This window comes from Rutilus rutilus, assembly GCF_951802725.1.
Source record: "Rutilus rutilus genome assembly, chromosome: 22".
Taxonomy (NCBI): Eukaryota; Metazoa; Chordata; class Actinopteri; order Cypriniformes; family Leuciscidae; genus Rutilus; species Rutilus rutilus.
Window position 1 is genome coordinate 1,675,861 of NC_140227.1, and position 15,653 is coordinate 1,691,513.

A 15,653-nucleotide genomic window follows, 5' to 3' on the forward strand; every position below is an offset into this window, starting at 1 on the left:
AGATAGATAGATAGATAGATAGATAGATAGATAGATAGATAGATAGATAGATAGGATTTGTATAGCGCTTTTCACAATACACATCGTTTCAAAGCAGCTTTACAGGAAACTGTCTTAGTTATGTATTTCAGAAATGTATACAAATCACAGTTAGCTATGTAATAATTTAAGTCAGAAACAAGAGCTCATTGAAGTAATGAATACTTGTTTGTTAACAAATGATCCAAATCCATCATCAGTGTTGAAGAGTATAGCCAACTACAAGTAGTGACGCCACTAACTTTACATTTTCAGAGGCTTGACAGCAGGTTAGTTGCTTTTCCAGTAGCTAACTACTGTTTCAGCAAGTAACGGTGTAGCCGTGTAGTAAAGTATCACTAATGTTGTGTTTGGCTCCATTGCTTTGGCAAAGCGTCTGTCAATCGAACAAAAAACTAAATGGCGATAGCCTGGTGCACTTCTCTCTGATTCAAGAGGTTGTGTTGGATAGATAGATAGATAGATAGATAGATAGATAGATAGATAGATAGATAGATAGATAGATAGATAGATAGATAGATAGATAGATAGATAGATAGATAGATAGATAGATAGATAGATAGATAGATAGATAGATAGATAGATAGATAGATAGATAGATAGATAGATAGATCACACAGAACACTTCGCTCTGAAACCCAACACAACCTCTTGAATCAGAGAGAAGTGCACCAGGATATCGCCATTTCGGTTTTTGTTCGATTGCCAGATGCTTTGCCAAAGCAATGGAGCCAAACACAACATTAGTGATACTTTAGGTGCAAAATAAAACTGTGGTGGGACAGAGTAAACTATGACAGGTCATTGTAATTAAATCAGACATAGACATTTGATAAAAGTGCAATAAAGCTGAATAATTAATTTAAAAAGGCTATTATCCACATGTATGTTCTTGAAGTCTATGTCATGAAATATCAACTCACATGATCATCAGACGATCTCTTCTCAGCGAACTGTAAAGATGCGTGTCATAAAAATAGATAATGCACAATTTTAGTTTGTGATGTAATAAGAAGACGCTGCGCTGCTTTAATGATTTGTTAATCGCTACACCGTTACTTGCTGAAAAAGTAGTTAGCTACTGGAAAAGCAACTAAGCTACTGTCAAGCCACTGAAAAATGTAGTTAAAGAGGTGGTATAATGCCCTTTTCACAAGATGTCAAATAAGTCTCTGATGTCCCCAGAGTGTGTGTGTGAAGTTTTAGCTCAAAATACCCCACTGATATTTTTATACAGCATGTTAAAGTTGTCACTTTTTGAGGGTGAGCAAAAACGCACCGTTTTGTGTCTGGCCCTTTAAATGCAAATGAGCTGCTGCTCCCGGCACAGGGGGCGGGGTTTCAAGAGCTCGTGTGTGTTACTCACATGACAAGAAAATGTCAGAAACTGTTCTGCCTTTTATGTTTAAACCGGAGTCAGACAATGATGGAGAGACTCAAGAAGAAGTGGCAACACGTAGAATGCAACAGAACGTTTCTGAATGGTTAGTTGATGAATTTATGTTGCTGATCAGAGTTAACTATCTTCAATTAGCATATTCTGTCATGATAATCTATAGATCGCTCGTATAGGAACTGTTGTGAGATGCACACAGAGTGACTTTCTATTGCATGTGAAAAGACGGATGCTCCAGTTTGAGCTCGATTACAACAACTCTTCCTCTTCTCAACATGGACTGCGTGTTCAGGGGGCGGGGTTATGTAAATTCTAGGGTTGGTGATGTCACTAACCCGGGAGGAATGTGGTGTAGTCTCTACCAGCCGTTTGTTGTAGTCCTTAAAAAATTATTCCTTTAAAAGCAAATATCTCCCTTTGCTTTGAACTTTGAGCGTTGTAACTTTGCAGATGTTGTTTATGCTCAAACAGCAACATTACACACTAACTAAAGCTAGAAAAGTCAAATCTTAATCAACCACCCCTTTAAGTTAGTAGCGTCACTACTTGTAGTTGGCTATACTCTTCAACACTGATGATGGATGGATTTGGATCATTTGTTAACAAACAAGTATTCATTACTTCAATGAGCTCATTGTTTCTGCCTTAAATTATTACATTGTTTAAATTAGTACATTTTTTGATACCTGTGATTTGTGTGTACATTTCTGAAATACATAACTTATACAGTTTCCTCTGATAACAGATCACTCTAAATTGTAGTGTACTCGTGCACTGTCTGTAAAGCTGCTTTGAAACGATGTGTATTGTGAAAAGCGCTACACAAATAAATGTGAATTGGATGGATGGATGGATGGATGGATGGATGGATGGATGGATGGATGGATGGATGGATGGATGGATGGATGGATGGAAAGACACTGCTACTGTATCTAAATGGTGACATACCATAGAATTACATATTATACACATCTAGTTATAAATAATCGCCCTTAACAGAGTTAAAAGAGAATAAAAGTTTCTGCAAAAAGTGTTTTATTTACTTTATCTCTATACTGTCTTTACAAATGAGGACGCCCCCAGAAGGAGATTGTGTTTGATGTTTAGCTCACTTCTGTGTACAGATCTGTCCCTGAAATATGGTGAAGCTGGAACACACACACACACACACACAGCTTCACATCAGTCGAGCTCACGGGTGTGTTGAAACACACTTCCTCACGGGACTCGAGTGATGCATGAGCCAATCCTGCTTATCAATTACAGGTGTCTCACGTCACGGTAAACTGGGTCTGTCGAATTCACCAGCCGGCAAGAGTCACGAGGATGCGGAATATGAGCTGGATGTCCAAGGATTATTGATTTGATGTGTAAATTCTATTTATGGAAAAATAACCCATTTAATCATGATCTCAGACCTAATACTAGCACAACAGAATGAACCAGAACGGCGTCTTGAAAACAACGCTCTGCAAAACAACATGATCGATGCGGTCTGTATGCTATAGTGATGTATGCATTCATTCATCAAGGACACATTCAACTGATCAAAAGTGACAGTAAAGACATTTCTAATGTTGCAAAATATTTCTATTTAACATAAAAGCTGTTCTTTTGCGCTGAAAAAAGTATCACGGTTTCCACAAAAATCTGAATCAGCACAACAGTTTTCAACACTGATAATAATCATAAATGTTTCTTGATCATCATATTAGAATGATTTCTGAAGGATCATGTGACACTGAAGACTGGAGTAATGATGCTGAAAATTACAGGAATAAATTACAGTTTATCATATACTCACTCAGAAAACAGTTACTTTAAATGTTTGTATTTTTGAACAAATAAATGCAGATTTGGTGAGCAGAAGAGACTCAAAAACCAGTAACACTTTACAATACGGTTCATTAGTTAACATTAGTTGACTACCTCAGTTAACAAGAGCTAAGAATGAGCAATATTTCTTCAGCATTTAGTTAATATTAATTTCAACATGTACTAATACGTTATTAAAATCAAAGGTTGTATTTGTTAACATTAGTTAATGCACTGTGAACTAACATGAACAAACAATGAACAGCTGGATTTTTATTAACTAACATTAACAAATATTAATAAATACTGTAACACATGTATTGCTCATTGTTAGTTCATGTTAGTTAATACATTAACTAATGTTAAATAATGAGCCTTATTATAAAGTGTTACCAAAATTCCTTATACACTTCCACGATACAAATTACATGTCATAACAAAAAAAACAAATATATGTGATTAATTGTTTAGCAGTTGTGTAACTCATTCTGTGTGTAACTGACAGTCCTTTAGTTAATCTTGAAACACTCAGAGAGCCTTCATCATCGGTCATCATCAGGTCGAGGTCCAGAATGCAAAGCTCTACGTGTCTGAGCGTCACATCTGTCACATCTGTCATGTTCAGCCTAGTTTCCTCATCATGGACTTCTAGTTTGTTAGATGAATTGAGAAGTATACATCATATGAAAGCTGAATAAATAAGTTTTCCATTGATGTGTGGTTTGTTAGAATGAACAACTATTGAAAATCTGGAATCTGAGGGTGCAAAAAAAATCGAAACATTGAGAAAATCTCCTTTAAAGTTGTTCATTTATGTTGGCGATTGTGCTGCATTCACTCACAGAAATAAATGTTTTATATATTTACGGTAGGAAATTTACAAAATATCTTCATGGAACATGATCTTTACTGAATATCCTAATGATTTTTGGCATCAAAGAATTTTTTTTAATTTTGACCCATACAATGTATTGTTGGCTATTGCCACAAATATACCCGTGCGACTCGAGACTGGTGACGTGATCCAGGGTCACATTTGTGTTTGCTCTCTAAGTTGGTCCCTCACTATTATTCTGTGTCCGATCACCGTTGTGTGTAAGTGTGTGTTGCTCAACCTGTTTGCCTGTCTTCTGGACTGTAAATAAATCTTTGTATTGGAAGTTATCTTCTTCGTCTGCCATCCTGCAACCCAGCGTGACAATATCGAACTGATCATGTCCTCATGACCCACAGACGGGATAAGTGTGTGAGTGTGTGTTCTGCTGCAGGACAGATGGAGTGTGTGCCTGTGAATCGGGACGCCCCCGCATATCAATACTGCAGTGCAGCAAAGCCCTCGAGAGATGAAGAGACGGAGAGGACAGACTCAAACCTGTGTGTCGAACATCAGCACAGAGGCTCAATGTGTCCATGTGTGTGTGAGAAGACACTGCGTTCACATTTCAAATAGTTCAAGAGAATAAAAGCCGACGCACAATACCCAGATCTTCAAAATCTACCAATGTCTTAATTCAGAAGCCATAAAAATACTAAAGTGCTCATAGCAAAAAAAGCATTAGGCCAAGACTCCGACTCAAGTAGAGGTTTAGAGGACAAAAATGTGTTCTAAGAATGTTTCATTAAAGTCTCCCTGTAGTTAATAATTGTATCCCTTAAAACTCATCTTTGATCACCAAAATGACATATTTAAATGTCTTCATGCCTCGACAGCCTTGCCTCATTCAGTATACGTGGTTCTATGAATATGCAAATGAGCCCCGCCTCCGACGCATGAGCCCTGTCCACCGACGCATGTATCATTCCTATTTTGCACCCGACGCACAGCGGACTTTTCCCTCCACAGACGCACGTCGGTAAATTAGGGAATGAAGTTGCGCTCCCGGGGGCGGTTCAGGGAAAAGAGGAGGCGTGTTCCGGCGCAAACGTTCCCTGGTGCTATTTTGCAGTTTCAGAAAACAATTCCTCCACTGACCAGGAGAAACCTCGTCTAAAGTCAGCGGCGCGTTATTCAGATGCTATTTTAAGAGCGCATGCTTGGCCATAATGTAGCGTGTGCACAACGCACACACACTTTGCTTCTCTCATCTACACAGACACAGTTCACATTTTGCAAACCATACATTATTACAAGGAAAAATATTCCACACGAGGGAAATCATTGTTGTGTCCATGAAGATGTGAAAGAATAGGCATAAATCTAGCTTACACATTTACCCAGATTATCATACGCCTGTTTAACCGAAGCTAATCTGTGTGTGTTTCTTCATCCCCAATGTCACTTCTCTGTGTTTTACGGCCCTGACGAGAACGTCGGTCTCCTCGGCTGTGAACCGCTTCTGGCAAATCCGCCGTTATAATAGCAATCCGCCATGGAACAAGCACGCCTGCTCTTAAAGGGAATGTGAGATGTTGCTCTGATTGGTTTATTTCACGTTACGCCCAAACCACACCTATGAGTAATGAAGCTACTTCAGACCTACTCATTTTAGATTTGCGTCGGGCGCAAGAGTCATTTATCCCGCCGGTATAATAGCAACAGCGCCCGAGATCCGCCCACAAAGTTACTTGCGTTTCAGATCGTTAAAATAGGGCCCCACGAGTGTTAGAGCGTTTTCAACACAGCACAAGGGTAAACACACACTAGACAGATGTTTTTGACTGCTGTATTCTCGTCTTTTGCAGTTTCTTGCACATGACACACTTAAGTGCTCAAATTAAGACACAATCAACCTTTAAAGAACGTGTCTCTAGAGCTTTGCCATTGTATTAACCGCAGAAACGTGTTCTCCATGAACGGCTAATAGTATACAATCTAAAACTAGGAAAATAATTATAAATCCACTAATCCAAATGATTTTTCCGTGGCCTCTGGCTTCAACAATGGCACATGTTCCTCATGTCACAGGCTATTATTGGAGAGCGAGGTGTATTTTATTTATCGTGAGCCTGATTTGAGCTGCACCTCGACACATTTCAGCTGAATCATACAGCGCTGGGCTAAATTAGGATCTCAGCTTCACATCTCCTGCTCAACACACCCACATGTGAAGCATCAGAGACGTGTGCTGAACGCAAGGAAACTCAATCCAACACAAGACAGATGTGCACAAGTACGTCCCGGGCGATGCATAACCAGTCCTCTGTGCTGTCTGTGCATCAGGGCATGTGTGACGCTCTAAAACCACAGAGATAACGCTCAAAGATACAATAGATACAATCAACACTTTATAGCACATGCATTGACCTTTCCCAGTAGTGGGGCATGTTGTCACGGTATGCCTCAATGGGGTCACAATGAAATCCACTTATAAACTACATTATAATAAAAATACTATAGCCATTTCAGCTAACTTTATATACCTAAAAGTTGGGGTCAGTAACATTATGTATATATATATATATATATACTGTATACATAGGTTAATAGCAGCTTTCTAGGGATGGCATCCTAGCTGAATAGTGTTATAATCATAATAATTTCATATTATTCATACAAGCACAAAAACCATAGAACATATTCTTCAGTTCAGTGAATTAGTTCAAAACTTTGATTCCTTAGCATCAATACTCAAGCATTTTAAAATTGTATGTTTTAGCAAAGAATATCGGGCCTATGTAATGAAACACTGCTTGAAGGTGAAGTATGAATCATAAGTGATCACATACGAACTGCTTCCTATAATGAGTTCCTCAGAAGCAGCTAATGCACGGAGACATCGACTCGAACCAATGCATAAGAGTCGCTACACGAGGTCACGACAGTAGCTATTAGCCTTTTACACGCCGCAAACTCAACAGCTTCTCCAGAGTGTGTTGGTGTTTTAGTTAATTGGAGAGAGTCCTAAAGACTGTTACCCTTCGCTGAACCCTGTACTGCACACGTACGCCACGCTGACCACGACGCATTTAACACTAGAATCCACTGAGACGGGGCTTGATAACACACTTTTACAGATGCAATAATTAACAAAAGAAGGAATCTTCTGTTATAAAGTCAGAAAAACATGTAGTGAACCAGACATTCTGTGCTTGATTGATCAAAACCAAGAGTGGTTTTCCCATAGACTGTAAATAAATATAGCGTAGTGTGCGTGACGTCACCCGTAGTGTTTCTGAAGAGCATTTTTGAAGCGGGCGGAGCCAGCCGTCGCCATCTTGGCCGCTCCCGGAAAAATGAAAATGGGCAGCAAGGCGGATTAGCTGAGGTGTCGTGACGCTAACAGACAAACGGCTAACATCAGCGGCAATCCACCTGTCACTCAAGTGGCCACGCCCTTAATTATGCACAACTTTAAGGCTTAATATAATTTAAACGGATGAGTTATAAAAAAAATTCACACCCTCACAGTCGTCATGAAGGGCAAAATTAGCTATATAGACCAAAACCACTTTTTGCACCAGACTCTAAACATGTTTTTTTTCTGCTGTAAAGTTGGGAATTTTAACATGCGGGTCTATGGGATTGACTCTTTTTTGGAGCTGGTCTCTAGTGGCCAGTCGATGAACTGCAGTTTAAGTCACTTCACAGTGTTGAATTCACAGGAAGGTTGCCGCTTGGTTAAAACATGTTAAAAGTAATGCCCTAATTCATGCTAGTTTCATGTTAAATCATGTTAACAACATGCTAAAACCTACTAGCAACATGTTAAAACATGTTAGAAAGTTGCTAATTCATGCTAGAAACATGCTAACAACTCATATTATGTTCATGACATGTTAAAACATGTTAAAAGCAATGTCCTAATTAATGCTAGTAACATGTTAAATCATGCTAACAACATGCTAAAACATAATAGCAATGAAATAAACAAATGCTAGCAACATGCAAAAATATACTAGCAATATGCTAAAGCATGTTAGCAATGTCCAAATTCATGCTAGAAATGATAATCATGTTAACAACATGCTAACAATGTGTGCTAAATCATGCTAGCAACATGCTAAAACATACTAGCAACATGTCAAAACATGTAAGCAATTAGTTAGTTAATGCTAGGAACATGTTAACAATGCCCTATATTATGTTCACAACATGTTAAAAGCAATGCCCTAATTCATGCTATGTTAAATCATGCTTGCAACATTCTTAAAAAATACTAGCAACATGTTAAAACATTTTAGGATTTTGCTAAGTCATGCTAGAAACATGCTAACAACGTGTTATATTATGTTCACATGTTAAAACATGTCAAGAAACATGCAAAAACATGCTAGCAATGTATTAAATCAAGCTACAAAAATACTTGCAATGTTAAATTATGCTTGCAATGATACAACATGCTAGCAATGCTAATTCATGGTAGAAACATTTTAACAACATGCTAAATTGTGTTAGTGACATGTTAATACATCATAACAACGTGTTAAATCATGCTAGCAAACATGCAAGCAACGTGCTAAATCATGATAGAAACCTGCTATCAACATGCTAAGCAATGTGTTAAATCATGCTACAAACATGCTAGCACTGTGCTGATTAACGTGCATGCTTAAAACGCGCTAGCAATGAGCTAAAGCATCTGTTTTTCTGCACTGCCTTCAAAATCTTCATACTTTAAGCTTTCTCAAGCCAACATTAAAGTTTGTGTTTTTATCTAGTTGAACTGAGGGTTCAGTTACACTGTTATATTTCCATACGTACTGTACCTGAAGAGAGGATATGAACATATGGCACATATTCATTAACACACATCTAGATTATTTAATTCTAATTACTAATAGCGCTTTCAATGCATCTGCTGTTGACAAAGCATCAACATCTGTATGATTTTCCATCCCTCTCTGATGTCGAAAAAGTCATTAAAATGCATGCTGTGCTGTGAAGACAGTTTTACTGCTCTGATGAATTGCATCGATGAGAGCCAGGGTTGCAAACCCAAAAATACCTCAAACAATCAACAGCATTTACTCTGGTAGCACTTGACCTCTGACCAGTGTAACTCAGACTATCCTTCCTTCAAGGACTCCAGAGGCATGACTGCAAGATGGATGGGTTCATTTCGCTCACAAGGACAGTTTTAAAATGCAGTGACTTCATACAGTTGCCTTGATCCTTTCTGGAGACATTTCCACTCAGTCGCTGGGATTCTGAGCTTATGTTAGTAGCACAAACGTAACTAGTACTCATTCCCTATTATGCATTTTTCAAAAGCATCATCTATGTAGTATGTAAAAACACTTGTGAATTAACAAGTGCCTCAGATCACTTGTAAGTTCATTGTGTGTAAGGAATAATTCATCAATAAAAGCCTCGCCCAAAACCATATGATATGATGACAGGAACGATCATGTGATTCTTTTCCAAATAGTGACATTGAAGAAGAAGAACTGACGTTGTGAATAAGAAGTGCACTTAATTGTATTGAATGCATATGGTGATGCCTTGCTGCAACATACATATTATTTTCCACACAATTCTGTCATAATAACGAGATGTTATGTCGTTTTAACGACATCTTTTCGTTTTAACAACATATTTTCTCGTAATAACGAGATATGACGTTTTAACAACATATTTTCTCGTAATAGCTAGATGTTGTTAAAACGCCATTTTTCTCGTTAAAATTACATATTTTCTCATAATAAGGACATATGTTGTATAGTGACGTGTAATATGCCTTTATCAACATTAGAGAACTGACACATGAGATGGTGTTAAAACGACATAACATCTCGTTATTACGACATAATTGTGTGGAAAAAATTATATATATGGCAGCAATGCGCCACTGTAAATGCACACTTGAAGTGTAGGCATATATATTTTTTAAACTGTACTTGCAGATATGATATTATTGAAATAAAAGGTCACTTATGTGTACTTAAGGAGAGTACACTCTCATGACTGCTTACTTTGAAAAAGAGCACTTTATTCATAATGTCAAATTAAATGTTTTACTTTAAAGTACATTTAAAGAAGTGCACTCATTCTGATGTGTTTGCTAACATACTAAAGCACATGTTAAGTACTTGATTTTAATTTTAACTGCAGAGAGTTCTTAGATATTACATTTACAGTTAATATCTCCTTAAATATATTTAAAAGCATGACATACAAGTTTCACTAGAAATGATATTTTAGTTTACCATAAATGCATTCAGCAGAACACTTTAACCATATTTCAAAGACAAGAGAAGTAATACAATTACATATAAAGATGTCCTACTTAGTCCTACTTAGGTGGGTCCAAAAAAATTCAGCTAATTTCATTTAATATAAATTTAAACCATAATACATTTTCATTTAATTTCAATTAAGATGCATTTACGTGTCCAAAAACATTACAATCAGTTTACTCTTAAGTGTTTTTTTATTTTTTATTATTATATATATTTTTTTCTACTTTTCAATAAGTGCACTTTATTTTCACAGCTGTAGCTCTTAATTATCCTAATTATGATTGCGATTGCAAACATTCAAACTTGGTTCATCAAGCCATAATGACTTATATATTCTATGTACTAGTAAACATAAAATGCAATTAAGTAATTATGAGTTATTAATGCAACTATGCAACCAACCAACAACAACAACAACAATCTGAATGCAGAGTACACATAAATTACAATATTTTATTGTGAAAGCATGTCAATCTATTACTGCTTTAATCACGTAATTTTGCTATTGCTGAAAGTGCAAACTCATAACTTCAGAGGATTATTCATATAATAGGAGCTAAAGAGCTTCTGTATTTGAGTATTAGTCACAGATTTCAACCCGTCAATGACATAACTGAAGTATTTTTACACCGGAAATCTGAAGAAATGCCTCTAATCACAGTGCTAGCAGGTACAAAAGCTACTTTCAGTACGTTTGCTCCTCTGGGGCTTCCAGGAAAGGCATAATGCCGATTTACTGAACACTTTTGCTTAGCAGCTTGTCTAAAGTAATAGGCATCATGTGACAGGGTCACGGGCTCTCAGCACTTGGTCTATTAAACATGTTCTGACCCCTTTAGATCCACCTGAATTCTGGCCAGTGGTTTCAGATGGACAGGTTATAAATGCTACTGCAATTACATAACAAATGAGCTCTGACTGAACAGGCACCATTTAAAAGCCCTCAAAATACAGCCACTTCTGTTTCAGACAATAGTGTGTTCAGTAAACGTGTGATTGTTGTCTTCATCTAACGAAGTGCAGCGCAGATGTCCTTTCATTTTTTTGTCTAATACTTTGGTAATTCCAGCATTTTTAAAGAGCTTACAGGACCGCGTGTACCATTCAGTTTCACGGACGTCAGAGTCCGTCTGAAGGTTCATCAAAGTGCGCAATATTAAAAGTGAGGACTGTAGACATACAGAACGGTTGCACCATCCTCCCCCTGCAATGCTGATCTAGCCAATGAGTTTCTATTCATAATGTAATTTTTGCCTTCATGAAAACGGTAAATCCGGGCTAATCTCTCCGTCCCCCTGGGCTCGGGATTAGTGCGTTGCATTAGAGCTAGGTGGACATGCTGTACTTCAATTTCAGTGGGCTTTCAATTGATTGAGCACTGAAAAACACATCATAAAACTAATATCAGAAAGTCTCTTATTAATGCAAAATATTATTTTGAATCAATGAGCAAAGTCACCTTTAGAATTCTTAGAATGGAAGAGTGAAGTTATGTCGGCTCCTGTAACACAATGTGTTGGGTAAAGCATGGCGGGTGTCCAGAGAGATTATAAGTATGATTTAACCTTTAGCACAGTGAGATGGAAAACACACACACACACACACACACACCTCTGCAAATATATTCAGCTGCATTCAGTGTCATTCAGAGCAGCGCTTCTCAAACCTTTCAGGTCAAGTACCACTTTTAAAATCAGAACATCAACACACTGATCAACACCAATGTTCTTGCTTTTCAGCACTGAGGAAACAGATATTTCAAACTTAAGGGGATAGTTCAGCTAAAAATGAAAAGAAAAAAATCATCATTTACTCATCCTCATGTCGTTCCAAACCTGTAAGACTTTCATTCATCTTCAGAAACACAAATTAAGATATTTTAATGAAATCTGAGAGATTTCTACCCTGGAAATCCAGAGTTCTCGCGAGAGCACAAGTTGAATTTGCTCAGCGAGTTACTCTGGCGTCGAGTAATGATGCTCATTAAATATGCCCTTGTATCCGAGCTGCACCAATCACAGCGGGTTATCTGATATAGGCGGGGCAGAGGCAAGCTAAAGATGACGACAGCGCTGTGACGTCCAAGTCATTAGTAAACATTGTAAGATGGCTCTGGATGAACACCAGTTGTTTGAAACGGCTTTGGCCGCTACAATGATCGAGTTAGACTTGGCTTTTTATCTAAAAGAGGAACAGAAGACGCCGCTCGAATCCTTCCTTTGCAAGAAGGGCGTTTTTGCAGTTTTGCCGACCGGATACGGTAAGAGTCTAATCTACCAGTTAGCTCCGCTGGTAGCTAAGCGTATGGGGCTTGTTGTGATTGGTCGTAGTGTTATCCAATTGCGTGCAGTGAGATTTTCAAATGCACACTTGGTGCCGCCCCTCGAGCTGGCCGAGATTCATTAGTCAACACCAGACCATTAATCTTTCAGATTTAGGTCTGGATTTACAGGCTAAGAGATTTCTGTTCCTCCATTGACAATTCACGTAACTACCATCTTGACGCTTCAAAATGAAAAACGAATCCATATGAATCGACCGGTTTAGTTAAAATTTTCTGTAGAGACTTGATTGCTTTAGATGATGAACAGATTGAATTTAGGCTTTTATTCACATATAGGCATTGATCTGTGAACATAGAGAGAAGCGCAACCGTACTTGCTTGACGACTAACATGAGAATGAACCTCATTGGTTCTTGCTGAAGTTCAAACGTTCAAAGCGATTGAGTCTCTTTAGAAAATTTGGACTAAAGCGCTATATTCATTTTGATTAGTTTTACGATCTCTCTATGAACATTTTGAAGCATCGAAGAGGTGGTTGTAGACTGTCAATGGAGGGACAGAAATCTCTCAGATTTCATTAAAATATCTTGATTTGGTTTTCGAATGTTTGAACGAAAGTCTTACGGGTTTGGAATGACATGAGAGTGAGTAAATAATGACACACTAAAGAAAGATGAACATGGCCAAAAAATCATAACAGATCCTCTTTAAAGTAACAACATGTAGTTTTTCAACCTTCATAATATATTTCCAAGACCCTTGTGATGGTACATCGACTTACAATAGGTTGAATGACACGTCTGCCAGAGCTTGACGGGGTCTGTATCGCTTTTACTGGCACTATGTAACTTCGGGGTGCGGGTAGTAACCAGAGCTCAAAAAGAAACTACAAAATTCGACTGCTTTACGGCATATGTCACTTCGCCCACCACTTCCTCAAATTCGGCCGTGACAGGCCGACCAGCGCGTGTGTTTTCGTCATGGCTGAAGCAGCAGCGAAACGTAAGAAGTCCAAGGTTTTGTCGGAGTAGAGTCGGAAGAGGAAAAGGGAGAGTGATAAACTGAAAGGCAGGACGAGGATCAATATTGGTCGAGCGTTTGCTCGCTGGCGTGAGCTTATCGTCAGACCGATGCTGACTTGGCCGTCATGCTGTTGAACTAGTAAGTAAATTGCTTGCATACTATCTTTAGTTTTTCTAATCTGTTGTCTGCCTGGCTATGTTACGGAAACTATCTGGTCCTCCATTTATCTTCATGAATCAGCTAACGTTAGTAGATGAGCGAATTATCAATCTGGTAGTAAACACTAACATGCTAGTTTTAGATGGTTAGGATGTCAGATTTGAGCATTGCAATCGACATGCAAATCGCAAATGTTTGAGTTAAAATGTTTAGTCTACTAAACATGTATAAATTATGAAAGGAGGAAGATTAATAATATTATCATTGCCCATATGAAAAAAACCTGCATGCTTCATATACAGTAACAGCCCGTTCTCATCCCAAGTCGTCATATACTGACGCTTTCAAAATTTCTTCAATATCTGACGCACAAAGCACCCTTTAGCGTCCATATGAGACGCATAACCCTACCACAGACCTAAACCTACCCATAACCGAAGCGTCTCATATTGACGCTAAGGGTGCTTTGTGCGTCGGATATTGAAGAATGTTTGAAAGTGACGATTTGGGGATGAGAATGCGTTGACAGTAACCGTAAATCATTTTACGACAGCGGTAATGGACAATTCCGCTTCCAACCTGTAGGGCGACCGCAGAGGAAAAGTTCCATGTTGTTGCTTTAAACAACCAGAGTTGAGTTAGTGAATCTGTGTGGAGACTCATGCGTTTCACTGCTATTGTTATTGACTAGTGAAATGGAGATGTAGTGACAGCGATCACTGTGATGCCCTTGAGTAAAACACATAACCTCAGATTACACCACAGGGACCGAGCCGGTAATTTAAGATGATGATGTACTATGGTAACGTTGTTTACAGTACAGTGTTCGGAAACTGTAAGTCGTGGAAACAATTTCCCTCGACCCTCGTCTTACGGCAAATAAACAGTCTCCTCTGTCCTGAAGTTCAAGTTCATGAAGTGCTCTGCGTTATTAAGAAGCACGTGTGGAAAATCAGGAGGTGCAGGTGCATTGTGCAAAACAGCGTAATGTGTAATGACCCTCTCTCTCTCTTTCTCTCTCTCTCTCTCTCTCACACACACACACACACAGACACCGGTGGGGATTTCTTTAAGACTGCAAGGGAAGCTCGGCTTCCTATAATGTCAGAAAATTAAGGGTCAAATATGTACTATTGTGTTAACATTTTATTGACTAAAAATGCGTTAGAAAGCGTTCATCTCAAAGACGAGTTCGTTCAGAATCAGTTACACAGAGCAGGTCGGCTGACTCGATTTCCTTCTCATACATTCCCGTAGCGTCACAGTGCATTTCCCCGTTGAAGCCCGGTGTCCATTGACTTCAGTGGAGCTGCTCTGAAGAGTTTTTTTCAGTGCTTCGAAACTAGACGGTCATTGGATAAATGCTGCGATTCTGTCCCGCCCCGGACGCTCAGCGTCTCTGGGAGTGAATGGGGAGGGGGCTGGCCTGGACTCCGGGCTTCTGCGTGATGATTGGAGGGTCTGTCGAAAGGCTGCGTCTCCTTTTGATTGACAGCGATTTCATACAATTAAAAGTCGCTGACGCGGAAGGTATTCGAGCTCAGTCCCATCGCGGATTTTGAAAGTGTAGTCGAAAGACAAACTGCTGCAACCTATTTCTTGGTATTTGCTTGGCGAAATTGCGAGCCAATTTTCATCATACATTTCACACAATTATACAGCACAATCTTTGTTTCAGTTTAACAAAAAAGCATGTAAGTTTTGTGATTACTGTCCTTTACTACAAGCATGGTAACTACACCGTGTAGTAAAGGACAGTAATCACAAAACTTACCATGCTTTTACCACATTATTGGTAGTTTTAATGTGTCATTTGTT

At 38.6% G+C, this 15,653-nt stretch overlaps 1 protein-coding gene across 1 annotated transcript in view; it reads right to left on the reverse strand.

The window, feature by feature from the left end:
• atp2b2 (ATPase plasma membrane Ca2+ transporting 2) overlaps positions 1–15,653 on the reverse strand; it is a 193,273-nt gene that overhangs the window by 119,532 nt on the left and 58,088 nt on the right. The window lies entirely within an intron of this gene.